We start from the raw sequence: 13,737 nt of genomic DNA on the forward strand, positions 1-13,737 counted from the left end.
CAGCAGAGAAAAATCCCGCGGCATAATTTAGGCCGCGCCGGACGGTGAAATGTCTGCGTCCACGCGGCCCGAGCCTAAGGCGAGTCGCAGCCGCTCCCGCAGCCTCCGAGGACGGCCGGCTCCGGTGATGGTAAGTCCGGTCCGCGGGCTCAGCGAACTGGAGCCCTGGAGGCCGCCAGCTCCAGGAGTTGGGCCGATGGTAGGCCGCAGCAGGAACGGAGACAACACCCAGAAAACAAAGGTCGGGTCTCCGTTCGGAAGGGACACCTATTTACAATTTTACAGTTCCCCCCCTCCCCCCCACATACACACATAGTACACAAACACAAAAACACGACATCACAACTACAATTAAGACAAAAAAACAAAAAAAACACAAAGACAAATGGACCGCAGGTAAACCGCAGCTGCTAGGGCAGCGCCGCCATTTAAAGCACTATTGCGAATTCTGATATTTCTCATATAAACCTTGCTACTGTCAGCTGGGGTCCTTCTGGTTGTGAGGTTGCCATACATATGCATGGTCATTCTCTGCATTGACATCACACTTGGACATTGGCAGTGTGCTACTGTGAAAACAGTGAGGCCCCTGTTTCAGCCGCTCTGCAGCAACAGCACCTGAAGCAACAGCACATTGAACTAACAACAGGCAAGATCTGTTAGTGTTAGACCAGGGAATGAGGCACAATATGTAATGACAGCAACTGTGCTCACTTTGGTAATCTACACAATACAATCCATTATGAATTAACAAAGGGACAAAGTCAATTGACAAGAACAGCTAAGAGGCATCATTTACTTATCGTGCAGGAGAGACGAAGGGTCTCGACCCGAAAAGTCACCCACTCCTTCTCTCCAGAGATGCTGCCTGTCCCGTTGAGTTACTCCAGCATTTTATGTCTATCTAAGGAACTGCAGATGCTGGTTTGCACCGAAGATAGACACAAAATGCTGGAGTAACTCAGCAGGACGGGCAGCATCTCTGGAGAGAAGGAATGGGTGACATTTGGGTCGAGACCTTTGTTCAGAATGAGAATCAAGGGGGATGGAAACTAGAGATATGGAAGGGTACAAAGAGCATGTAAGGTGTGAATAGGACAGATCAAAGCAGACAATGGTCAAGGAAATGTGCAATGGTTCATTGTTGGCTGTGGGGAATATGACAATGAGGTATACAAACAGTAAAATTAACCAGGAGGACAGTGAAACTAGTAGGAGAACTCGGGTGGTGGGGTGGTGGTGGGGGGGGGGGGGGGGGTGGAGCAAGAGAGCGAGAAAGAGAGGGAAAGCAAGGGCTATTTTAAGTTAGAGAAATAAATATTCATACCGCTGTGTGTAAGCTGCCCAAGCGTAATACGAGGTGCTGTTCCTCCAATGTGCGTTGGGCCTCACTCTGACAGTGGAGAGGTCAGGACAGAAAGGTCAGTATGGAATGGGAGGGGGAGTTAAAGTGTTGAGCAACTGGGAGATCATGTAGGCCCAGGCGGACTGAGCAAAGGTGGTCAGCGAAACGATCGCCCAGTCTGCGCTTGTTCTTGCCGATATATCGGAGTCCACATGCAGAACAGTGGATGAGGTTGGAGGAGGTGTAAGTGAACCTCTGCCTCACCTGAAAGGACTGTCTGGGGCCTTGGACGGAGCCTAGGGGGGCGGTTGCAACACCCAGGAAAGTACCTGGGGAGGGGGTGGTTTGGGTGGGAAGGGATGAGTGAACCAGGGACTTGTGGAGGGAACGGTCTTTGCAGAAAGTGGAAAGGGGTGGAGATGGGAAGATGTGGCTAGCGGTGGAATCCAGTTGGAGCTTACAAAAATGTTGGAGGATTATGCGACGGCTGATGGAGTGAAAGGTGCGGACGAGGGGGACTCTGTCTCTGTTGCGACCGGGTGTAGGAGCAGAGCTGCGGGATATCGAGGAGACCCGGGAGTAGGGGATAGAGTCTTTACAGGAGCAAAGTGCAGTCTAGATAACTGTGGGAGTCAGTAGGTTTAAGAAAGGGAAGGGAAATATCAGAGATAGTCCAAGTGAATTTGAGTGCAGGAGGGAAATTGGTAGTGAAGTTAATGAAGTCCGTGAGTTCTGCATGGGTGCAGGGGCTAGCCCAGATGCAGTTGTCAATGTAGCGGAGATAGAGTTTGGGGATTGGGCCAGTCTATGCCTGGAACAGGGATTGTTTGACGAACCCTGCAAAGTGGTAGGCATAGCTGGGACCCATCCGAGTGCCAATGGCTAGGCCTTGGATTTGGAGGAAGTGGGAAGAGTCGGAAGAGAAATTGTTGAGAGTAAGGACCAGCTCCGCTAGGCGTAGGAGAGTGTTGGTAGAGGGAGATTGGCTGGTTCTGCGGTCGAGGAAGAAATGGAGGCCTTTATGGCCTTCCTGGTGGGGAGGGAGGTGTAGAGTGACCGAACATCCATAGTAAAGATGAGGGAGCAGGGGCCTGGAAAATAGAAGTCATTGAAGAGACGAAGGGCGTATGAGGTGTCTTGGACATTGGTAGGGGGGTGGAATTGGACCAGGGGAGGATAGGATGGAGTCAATGTATGTGGAAATGAATTCAATGGGACAGGAGTAGGCAGAAACAATGAGTCTGTTAAGGCAGTTCTATTGATGGATTTTGGGGAGACACTAAAACCGGGCTGTGCGGGGCTGGGGAACGATAAGATTGGAGACTGTGGGTGGCAGACAGCTGGAAGTAATGAAATTAGTGATAGTCTGTGAGATGATGGCCTGGTGCTCATCTGCGGGGCCTTGGTCTTAAGATAAGTGGGAGGAGGTGTCTGAGAGCTGTCTCCTGGCCTCAGCGTGGTAGAGGTCAGCTCGACTCTATTCCCTCCCCTGATTCCCAGTCTGAAGAAAGGTCTCAACCCGAAACGTCACTCATTCATTCACTCCAGAGATGCTGCCTGTCCCATTGAGTTACTCCAGCATTTTGTGTCTCTCTTTTACTTATTGTTAGGTCCATCGACAAACATCTGTACGATTTCCACTGGATTTTCATATTGTAGATATGAAATCATATGAAATCACACTGCCTCGGCAAGACCAGCAGCATAATCAAGGACAAGTCGCACCCTGGCCACTCCCTCTTCTCCCCTCCCCCTTAGGGCAAAAGGTATAGAAGTGAAAAAACACACCTCCAGATTCAGGGACAGTTTCTTCCCGGCTGTTATCAGGCAACTGAATCATCCTACCACAACCAGAGAGCAGGCCTGAACTACTATCTATCCCATTGGTGGCCCTCGGACTATCTTTGATCGTACTTTACAGGCTTTACCTTGCACTAAAACTTATTCCTTTAGCATGTATCTAAGTGGGTTCCAACTTTCATCAATGTTTTGCTGACTGGGCCCACGACGTCACCAGTAGGCTCAGTGGTGCATTCTGGCGTCCAGAATCACCCTCCTCTGCATCTGCCTCGCCGGCTTATTTGGGAGACCAGATGGGGTCTTAGAGCCACTGGCTACTCCGCTCTGCCACCTCTGATGTTTCCTTGATGGCCTGGCGTAGGGCTTGTCCGCTGATCCCCAGGTCCTTCATCAGTCTTACAGTTGATGTTGCCACGAAGCCCCGACATCCAACTTCTACTGGGCAGATCTTTGCTCTCCAGCCCCGCTGTTCTGCCCCCGTTGCAAGCTTTGTGTATCGCAGTTTCTTTCTTTCGAAGACTTCCTGCACAGCATCCTCCCAGGGGACTGTGAGCTCCACAAAATAAACCATACGCTGAGAGTTGGACCAGAGGACAAGATCAGGCCTCAAGATCAGGCCTCTGATGGAACCATAAGCCATTGGTCGACGTCCACCAGCATCTGCCAGTCCTGGGCTTCCTCCAGCTGCCCAAGATGAGAGGGGATCTTATTGAAACGTATAAGATTATTAAGGGATTGGACACGTTAGAGGCAGGAAACATGTTCCCAATGTTGGGGGAGCCCAGAACCAGGGGCCACATTTTAAGAATAAGCGGTAAGCCATTTAGAACGGAGATGAGGAAAGACTTTTTCACTCAGAGAGTTGTAAATCTGTGGAATTCTCTGCCTCAGAAGGCAGTGGAGGCCAATTCTCTGGATGCTTTCAAGAGAAAGCCTGATAGAGCTCTTAAAGTTAGCGGGGTCAGGGGGTATGGGGAGAAGGCAGGAACGGGGTACTGATTGTGAATGATCAGCCATGATCACATTGAATGGTGTTGCTGGCTCGAAGGGCCGAATGGCCTACTCCAGCACCCATTGTCTATTGTCTATTAAAAATGGTGTGAATTACAAACAAAGTGAAAGATATATCCTGAAATCTACTTTAAGCTTTCATTGCTATCAGTCTACGAACGTATAAATAGACCATGTGCCAGAGGTCTGTTCCTCTCTGTCCATCGAACAGTGTCAGCTTCTGATGGTTTGCCCAAGGCTTTCACTCTGGGAGGCAATTAACATTTTAAGCACCAAATGATTGTTCATCATTTGCATGAGGTTGTCATGGACAAAATGAGATTTTCACCAAACTAAACGCTGTGCTGAGTAGTTATCTGGGGAACATATTACTCTGGAAGTAATTCAGTCTCCTCTGTTCTGTCAGAATAAACAGTATCTCTGCAGAAACAAAGTAGTCACCAGCTGTCACTCTATTTTTAACACCATGTACCGCCTGAAGAAAGTCATTAATGCTTCCACTTGGTTGAATTACCTGTTGCCGCCTCCTGTTACTGTTTGCAGTATAATGAAGTTGATAAGAAGCGTGTATTAAATAGGTTTAAAATTTCCCGTTTTGTTTTTAGTTATAGGTTTGTTTTGCTGGCTGAGGGGCAGGTAAGGCAAGGCAGCTTGATGCACGAGACAAAAGTAACCACAGGAGTCTCCCCACAGAGCACTATTACAGCTGACACATAGCTCTGATAATCTGCTTTCCCTTTGTTCAAAAATCCTGGTGGTTCAACATCTAAGGTCATAAGTGATAGGAACAGAATTAGGCCATTCAGCCCATCAAGTCTACTCTGCCATTCAATCATGGGTGATCTATCTTTCCCTCCTAACCCCATTCTCCTGCCTTCTCCCCAAAACCCCTGACACCCGTCCTAATCAAGAATCTCTATCTCTGCCTTAAAAATATCCATTGACTTGGCCTCCACAGCCTTTTGTGGCAAAGAATTCCATAGATTCACCACCCCTCTGACTAAAGAAATTCCTCCTCAATTAAAGGAAGTCCTTTAGTTCTGAGGCGATGACCTCTAGTCCTAGACTCTCCCACTTGTGGAAACATCCTTTCCACATCCACTCTATCCAAGCCTTTCACTATTCAGTAAGTTTCAACGAGGTCCCCTCTTCTAAACTCCAGCAAGTACAGGCCCAGTGCCGTCAAACGCTCATCATAGGTTAACCCACTCATTCCTGGGATCATTCTTGTATACCTCCTCTAGGCCCTCTCCAGAGCCAATACATCCTTCCTCAGATACGGTGCCCAAAATTGCTCACCATACTCCAAATGTGGCCTGACCAGCACTTTATAGAGCCTCAACATTACACCTGAGTCACTGGGAGCTGATTCCAGAGCTCCTTTTACAAATGGGGAGAAAGGTAGAGAAACACAGCATTAAGGCAGCTAGTCGTAGTGAAGTGATGGAAATTACAGATGTTATTAGGGGTAGAAACGAAGGAACATGGAAACCTGGTGATGTCTATAGTTGAGAGAACTTTACAGAATAGAAAGCAGCAGTTGAGATGAGCTTAGCTGATAAAATGTAATGTTTGGTGAGGGCCCCTCATGAGAGTAACGGCAAGTCTATAACATTTTTAAATCAAAGTATGCCTGGCTCACAAGTTTTTAACGAAACCTACCACCCATGGCACTCTGCACATCAACCTTTTTGTCTTTGGAGATTTTAAAGTAGAGAATTAAGTAATTTTACTACTTACATTTTAAATCTAATGTTGATTAGTACGGGTGTCAGATGATGCAGGGAGAAGGCAGGAGAATGGGGTTAGGAGGGAGAGATAGATCAGCCGTGATTGAATGGCGGAATAGACTTGATGGGCCGAATGGCCTAATTCTGCTCCGATCACTTAATGATCTTAAGATTTAAATTTAAAGGGCCCTGTTTTCAGAGATATTTTCTATGACTAGCACTTAACACTGGCTTTAGTGCATTGGTTAAATCATTTTAATCATTCATACGCATTGGGAAAGGGACACGTTTAAACGCAGCAATCAAGGGATTGCCTGAGAAACCACATGAATTTTTCATGCTTTTCACTGGCTGTAAGTCAACCCCTGTCCAGTACAGTTTACCAGGTGCTGTGTTACATCCTGCTGCGGCTGATCGTATGGGTCCCCTGGGGAATGAAGAGCAGAGCTGGAAAGCACAAACAAAGGAGCTGAGTGCAGGGAGCTGCTGCAGTTGGCGTGTGTGCTAATAGGATATATTTAAACTGCCGTGTGTAAATGATGATGCTTTGACATTTTTTGGTGAGTAATTTTTGTCCTCGTTATATGTGTGGTACGGACAAATTTTATTCAGTGACCTTTACTGTCTGCTGCTTGCATTGTGGGACCGTGCTTGAATCCGCCACTTGGATAGGAATTAAATTCATCTGATGGATGTATTTATGACAGCATTTCAGCACCTGCGATATTCTTTGATAACCTTGACAATAAACGTTTACAAGATTCGGGAGAAAATTCCATGAAGTAAAAGAATTCTATCATTCCAATCGCCGTATCTCTAAAGTCCTAAAGCCAACTTTGTTATTGTAATTTGTTCTGCCTTTTCCGTTTTTTAATACACATTGATTGTTAAGCATTCCATAATCCTCGTGCTTTTGCTTAATGCAGTGTCATCACAATTCGAGCTGCATTCCTATGTTCCCTGGAAACCAAGCAAAGTTACCGCTGGAAATTAGGAATTAATTGCTGCAGGTTGGGGTGAGGGCTTTGTAATTGGGAGGCATTTTAATTGAAGATGGGGCCACTCAACCTTCTATTAATCTTGTCTGCAACATGCTTATTGCTTCACGACAAGTTCATTATTGTTTAATTTCATGTTATTAAGATTTTTGTACTACACCTGTTATATTAATGTCAATTCGAGACCTTTGTACATTTTTCCACTGTTAATAATGCCGCTGAATCTGTGCGCTTCACTTTTAGTGGATTTCATCGGTCCATGCATTTTTTTATTGTGCTATAAAAGGCAGAGAGAGAACTTTACTGTGAGCTTGCCTCCAACACACACCACAAAATTTGTTCAAACTCAGTGATGAGGTTGCCAAGTGGAGAATCCCGTGGTCCATTATTTCCCCCGTTTCACTTCAAGTGATAAGTTTAGCCTTGTGGGTAGAAAAAAAGGTGGCATGGTGGCATTACAGCGCCAGAGACCCGGGTTCGATCCTGACTATCTGTAGGATGCTGTCTGTACAGAGTTTGCACGTTCCACCCATGACGAGTGGGTTTTCTCCGAGCTCTTCGGTTTCCTCCCATACTCCAAAGACGTACAGATTTGAAGGTTAATTGGCTTGGTATAAAAATGTTTAATTGTCTCTAGTGTGGGTAGGGTAGTGTTAATGTGCGGGGATCGCAAGCCGGAGTCCACTCGGTGGGCCGAAGGGCCTGTTTCCATGCTGTAACTCTAAACTAAACTAAGCTAAATCCAGTCTCAGGGTCAGAGATTTGTAGGTTCAATTCCTACTTCAGGGATTTACGCACAAATATTTTGGCCAATGTTCTGGTGCAGCGCTGAGAAAGCCTTGCACTTTGGGGAGGTGTTGTGATTTGGATGAGATAATATCTCCAGAGATAACTATCTCAGGTTGACGTACAAGATCAAAAGTACTATTCCAAAGAAAAGCAGCGAAGCTGGAATGGGTGCAGAGAAGATTTACGAGGATGTTGTCCAAAAGGGAGAGATTGAGCAGGCTAGGACTATTCCTTGGAGCGGAGAAGGAGGAGGGGGGATCTTATAGAGGTGTACAAAATCATGAGGGGAATAGATCGGGTTGATGCACAGAGTCTCTTGCCCAGAGTAGGGGAAATTGAGAACCATAGTTTTAAGATGAAGATTTAATAGGAACCTGAGGGGTAACTTTTTCACATAAAGGGTAGTGGGTGTGTGGAACGAGCTACTGGAGGAGGTAGTTGAAGCAGGGACTATCGAAATGTTTAAGAATCATTGAGACAGGTACATGGATAGGTTTAGAGGGATATGGGCCAAACGCAGGCAGGTGGGACTCGTGTAGATGGAACAAGTGTTTCAGTGTGGGCAAGTTGGGCCAAAGGCAAGTTCCACACTGTATGCTTCTGACTCTCTATGACCCCATTGTAATGTCCGCTGTAAGTCCCTGTTGTGGCTAGCACAATGAATATACGCCCGACATCTTGTAAGAAGATTTTATTAATGATCCTTCACCAGGAAACTTCTAGAAGGTCGCCTGACCTTAGTCACGAGGCACAAGCCCATTGGCCAGCTTCTGCTGAATATTCAATAAAGTTGTGTTAAAGCTTCCTCGGTTTTCATTACAACAGAAACAAAAAGGTACTTGAAATTTCCATTCAATCCAAAGAAAGTGAATGGCATCTTGCATCCGATTTTCCAGAGATTTTTAATGAGATTTTTAATGAGATCACACACTCAGAGTCAACGTGTCACCTCACTGGCTTCACAACCAACTCTTTCATTCTCAAGACCTTCTCTTTAGAAAATGGTCAAACGTTCTCCTTACTCCTGTGCCTCAATGTAACTCATTAATAAACCACCTTTAAATGCACTGCTTTCACTTATTTCTGACATAGAGCTCGGTGGTTCTGTGGCTATCTCTCAGCTGTATTCAGGCAAATTACAAGTCTCAAGACGAAAGCAATTCTTTAAATAAGTCTTAGAACTGTACTTCCAAACTAATTGGTCCCATAGGTGGATTGATGACAAGTAGTCGCACATTAACAAGATCACCACTTGCCTGTAATGCTTCAGTCTGGTTGAAATTCTAACAGGCGTTTTTGTAAAGTTATGGCACATGTTATTGCCAAGACTTTGCTGTGACGTTGATCCTGCCAAACATGTCTGTTGATCCAGTTGACATTGTCTCGAAGTTTCACAGTTCAGTGGAACGCTTACCCGAAGAACCTGCTTGTTATGAGCAGATTGATCTTTAATTGACACAGGTTCAGGGAGAAAAGGCTGCTGTGGTCAGACCTAACTTATTATAAAGCCAATGAAGTTATGAACTAATTATGAGGTAACTGGATCCTAAACTAAACTACACTAAAAACTAAACTAGATTAGTTTATCTGAAGAAGGGTCTCGACCCAAAACGTCACCCATTCCTTCCCTAGTTTTTGATGAATATGAATTCTTGATGCATTCTGCATATTATAAACCCATGGCAAAGTTTGCGTGATTTTATTTGATACAACTCTTTCTACATCTGGAGAATAAAAATATAATTTCCAGGTCCGGCTGGAACCATTCAGCATTACTAAGGCAATTTCCATGTCACTTTACCAGGAGCTGGGTTGAAACTGGATAAGATGCCCTTGAACATTTTGCACAAGTCCCCAGCAGACCAAAAAGGGGAGACAAACTAGATTGATTAGTAGGACTAGATGTTACAATCCCTAAGGTTTGCACTACAATTGACTGGTGTTGTTCTTGGGGGTGACCACTAGGTGATGTTGCTACCATTCAGACACATCTTCAGTAAATAATAATAAGTAAATAATATGTAGGGAATCTGATATTCCATTGATAAATGCACTAAGTTATAATACTTATGAGCATTATCAGTAAATTCATTACCATCTATCACTGGAGCAACCTTTGAAAGGTTAAAACATTTTATTTTTGGTGGGCTCTCGTTGTAAGGATGGTTTAAGGACTGGATGTGAGGATTTGACACCAGGAGCTGGGTCTTCTTTGTGTAATAGCCGAGGCATGAGACCTGATCCAGACCACTCCAGCCCATTGGTTTTGAATGTCGCACCCATGGCTATGTTTGTTTAGTGTTTGTTCCTGAAGCCGTTAAATATAGTATAAAATAAAGAAGCTGTTAAATATAGTATAAAATATAGAAGCTGTTAAATATGGAAGGTTAAATATGGAACCTTATTTTCCTGACACTACTTTCTTAATATATCACAAAATCTTCTTAACTGACACTCCCCCATCCATTAACTACCACTCTAAGTGAAAGAAAATAACTGCAGATGCTGGTACAAATCAAAGGTATAACGTTGCAGCCCAGCGGTATGAACATTGACTTCTCCAACTTCAGATAGTTCCTCTGTCCCTCTCTTCCCCTCCCCCTTCCCAGTTCTCCCTCTATCTTCCTGTCTCCACCTATATCCTTCCTTTGTCCCGCCCCCCTGACATCAGTCTGAAGAAGGGTCTCGACCCAAAACGTCACCCATTCCTTCTCTCCTGAGATGCTGCCTGACCTGCTGAGTTACTCCAGCATTTTGTGAAATAAATAACCACTCTAAGTGAGATCATCTGGCACAGCATAGACTTTCCTTTGCATTTCGAGACCAAGAGAATGCGTTCTACTCCAGCTGGCCAGCAGAAAAAAACAGGACAATGTGTTTCATTGCCTTCATCACCAGAATGTCAGGTTCCCTTCATATTATGTAATCATTTTGTCTCATGCAGCACTGCTATCTGGATAGGCCCATTATATCAAAGACATTGGGTGAGGATGGGAGCAGCGAGCAAGAATCGTATGCTTTGAAAGGTTTCATTAGAAAGTTTAAAAACTTGGAAATTCCACCGCAAAAGTTCAATACCATTCATAAATTGTACAAATCTCCAGTCTGAAGAAGGGTCTCGACCCGAAGCGTCATCCATTCCTTCTCCTGAGTTGCTGCCTGACCTGCTGAGTTACTCCAGCATTTTGTGTCTACCTTCGATTTGAACCAGCATCTGCAGTTATTTTCCTATTCATAAATTGTTAGCAAATGAAGCAGTCAACACTTGTACACAGCAAGGTGTGGGCAAGATTTAGGCAAAGGCTGACAAATGGCAGGAAATATTCACATTAGAGAAATGCCGAAATCATCTTCATCTAATTATTCACCTACTTTTGACTATCCCATGATCAGCATTCAGGGGTTCATTGTTGACCATAAATTCAGCTGGATCAGCCACATAAATATCGTGGATGCAAAGTGCAGAGCAGAGACTGAGAATGTGCAGGGAGGAATTGCAAATGCTGGATTACGCTGGCAGGTCGGACTAGCGTAGATGGGGCATCTCAGTCAGCATGGAGAAGTTGGGCCGAAGGACATGTTTCCATTCTGTATGACTTGATGACAAAAGTCTGGCTAAACTAAAGCCAGTGCGTTTCAGAATTCAACAATGATATCTAGACTATTTACAATTTGGTGAAATTACAGGGAATACTCGGCATGTCAGACAGCACCTGTGAAAAGTTAGCATTTCCGGTTAATGGTCTTTCATCAGACGTGGTACAGTGAGAAATGCTTTAAGTTGCAGAGGGGTGGAGAGAAATGAAATAACTCCTTACACAGTGTGTTGGAGAAGTCACTGTATAAATCAGGCAGCAACTGTGGAGGCAATAAAATGGTGGCATTTCGGGTCTGGAACTTACTTCAGACTGAACCATCACCTGAGCAGTCTGATGAAGGATCCCAAGCTAAAACGTCGCCTGACAGTCTGAAGAAGTGTCATGACCCGAAACATCTCCTGTCGATTCCCTCCGCAGATGCTGCCAGATCTGCTGACTTCCTCCAGTACTTTGAGTTTTGAGCAAGATTCCAGCACCTGCAGTTTCTTGTGTCTCAAAATTATTCTGTAGTCCTTTCCCAAATGGCCTCCTCCTGCACCTATTTTCTATCTTTCATGGGTTTTGTTTTACTTCCTTCTTTCAATTTATTTACATTATTAGTGCTTTTCAGCTGCTTTTGCCCTTTGTGACGTGACATGCTTCAATTTATCATAATTAAGCTATTAAAAAGCAATGTAAAAAAGCTGTACATGCTCATTTTTCAAATTGATGTCTCACTCTTCCTGAAATATCGTGTTAATTATTACTGTCCTTCTAAGATCCCTGAGGAGGAAGTGGATGACTCTGCATTGAGATTGTCCTTTATCTGTGAAAATGAGTCACTGGAACAAAGCAGCAGTTAGAAAAGAAACATTACACTATTACCATTATGCTTGGTTACAAAAACCAAGCATAATGGTCAAGTGACATCTTTAGTGGAATAACAGTACAACTGTTAATTAACCAAGAAAGGACAAAAAATGCTGGAGTAACCCAGCGGGTCAGGCAAGATCTGTGGAGGACATGGATGGGTGATGCTTCGTGCCTGGACCACCTTCTTCAGACCGATTGTAGTGAAATAGGGGAGGTGGGGAGGGGGGGGGGGAGAGGAGGGGGGAGAGAAGAAAGCTGGAAGAGAAGTAGGGGTGAGACAAAGTCTGGCAAAAGTGATAGATGGATGCATGAGTGGGGAGGCCAGAGATGAAAGGGTGTAAGATAAAGAGAGAGGGGGAGTGAAATGTGAAGCTGGAGGATGGGATATACAGTAGGTGGAAGGAGAAGGGGGAAGGGGGTTTATGAAGAGCAAACTTTACTCTCCCAGACTGAATGATAGTCATAATTCCCCTGCATTTTGGAGTTATATTAACCTTTTTCACCCAGAGAGTTGTGAATTTGAGGAATTCTCTGCTACAGAAGGCAGTGGAGGCCAATTCACCGGATAAATTTAAAAGAGAGTTAGATAGAGCTCTAGGGGCTAGCGGAATCAAGGGGTATGGGGAGAAGGTAGGCACAGGTAACTGATTGTAGATGATCAGCCATGATCACAATAAATGGTGGTGCTGGCTCGAAGGGCCAAATGGCCTCCTCCTGCACCTATTTTCTATGTTTCTATGATTACTTGTCAATGAATGAAGGAAATATCCCCTTACTTCTGCTGTTAATTCTGAGACTGAACATTTGAAAATTTCATCCACATTTGTTGTGGAGGCATAATGCATGAACCCCCTTAATCTGTCTAATCAACAGATGCACTTCCTTCAGCGTGAGACCCTTCTCTCTCTCCTTCTCACCCCCTCTTCCCGATTAAATTAGCTGTATCTTTTAAATAGACAGATATGCCCACCTGATGCCATAGTTACAACATATGCAAATCTGAAGAAAGTTTTAGTGTAAAATATTAATGTGAGAATTATTAATTAAAATATAATGAAAATAAATGGCGGCACGGTAGCGCAGCGGTAGAGTTGCTGCTTTACAGCGAATGCAGTGCCGGAGACTCAGGTTCGATCCTGACTACAGGCGCTGTACTGTAAGGAGTTTGTATGTTCTCCCCGTGACCTGCGTGGGTTTTCTCCGAGATCTTCGGTTTCCTCCCACACTCCAAAGACGTACAGGTATGTAGGTTAATTGACTGGGTAAATGTAAAAATTGTCCCTAGTGTGTGTAGGATAGTGTTAGTGTGCGGGGATCGCTGGGCGGCGCGGACTTGGTGGGCCGAAAAGGCCTGTTTCCGCGCTGTATCTGAAAAAAAATTTTTTTTAAATGAAGCTTAAAAAAAAAAAAATGCTATCTGCCATGATAGAATAATTCAATTAGCTGATGTTCTTCCTTGCAGGTTGTTTTTTTATCAAAAAGTCCCTTTTCATTTATTTTGGGCTATTTTATACATCGGAATAATTTCAGACACAATTATGGTACAATGGGATATTATTAGAAATAAAATAGCCAGTGTGTTTGTGCATTGTATGATCCGATTCATGTGAAAA

General features: G+C 44.5%; 1 protein-coding gene across 2 annotated transcripts in view; it reads left to right on the forward strand.

Annotated features, from left to right (window-relative positions):
- Window positions 1-6,306: 6,306 nt before the first annotated feature.
- pacsin1b (protein kinase C and casein kinase substrate in neurons 1b) overlaps window positions 6,307-13,737 on the forward strand; it is a 211,311-nt gene continuing 203,880 nt past the window's right edge. The window contains exon 1 of one of the 2 annotated variants that reach the window (XM_078420600.1): window positions 6,307-6,446. The gene's annotated coding sequence lies outside the window, so the exon portion shown is untranslated. The remainder of the gene's footprint in view (window positions 6,447-13,737) is intronic. The other variant, XM_078420601.1, reaches the window with a different exon arrangement.

Source organism: Rhinoraja longicauda, chromosome 24 (genome assembly GCF_053455715.1).
Source record: "Rhinoraja longicauda isolate Sanriku21f chromosome 24, sRhiLon1.1, whole genome shotgun sequence".
Classification (NCBI taxonomy): Eukaryota; Metazoa; Chordata; class Chondrichthyes; order Rajiformes; family Arhynchobatidae; genus Rhinoraja; species Rhinoraja longicauda.